Below are 302 nucleotides of genomic sequence, written 5' to 3' on the forward strand. Positions count from 1 at the left end.
CATCACATTTATCGTAGACTTTTTATAAAAAAAATAAAATATTGTATTATCCTTAAAATCTTCTACTTAAATCCTGATGCCAATCAAGATCCAGTTGCTAAATAGAAATATTCGAATATATCTAATCTGACAAACAAACTATTTTTTCTATAAAACGAACCAGACTAACCATGAACGAAGCAATCCAACCAACCATTTTTAAAAACCAAACTAATCGTGACATTAAACTGTGGGTCATTAAGATTTTGAGGGCAGTTTTTGTAATCTGAACCACCAAAATCAGTATAACCGCAACAAACGGA

The sequence above is a fragment of the Eutrema salsugineum genome, unplaced genomic scaffold, assembly GCF_000478725.1.
Source record: "Eutrema salsugineum unplaced genomic scaffold, Eutsalg1_0 scaffold_1, whole genome shotgun sequence".
Lineage (NCBI taxonomy): Eukaryota > Viridiplantae > Streptophyta > Magnoliopsida > Brassicales > Brassicaceae > Eutrema > Eutrema salsugineum.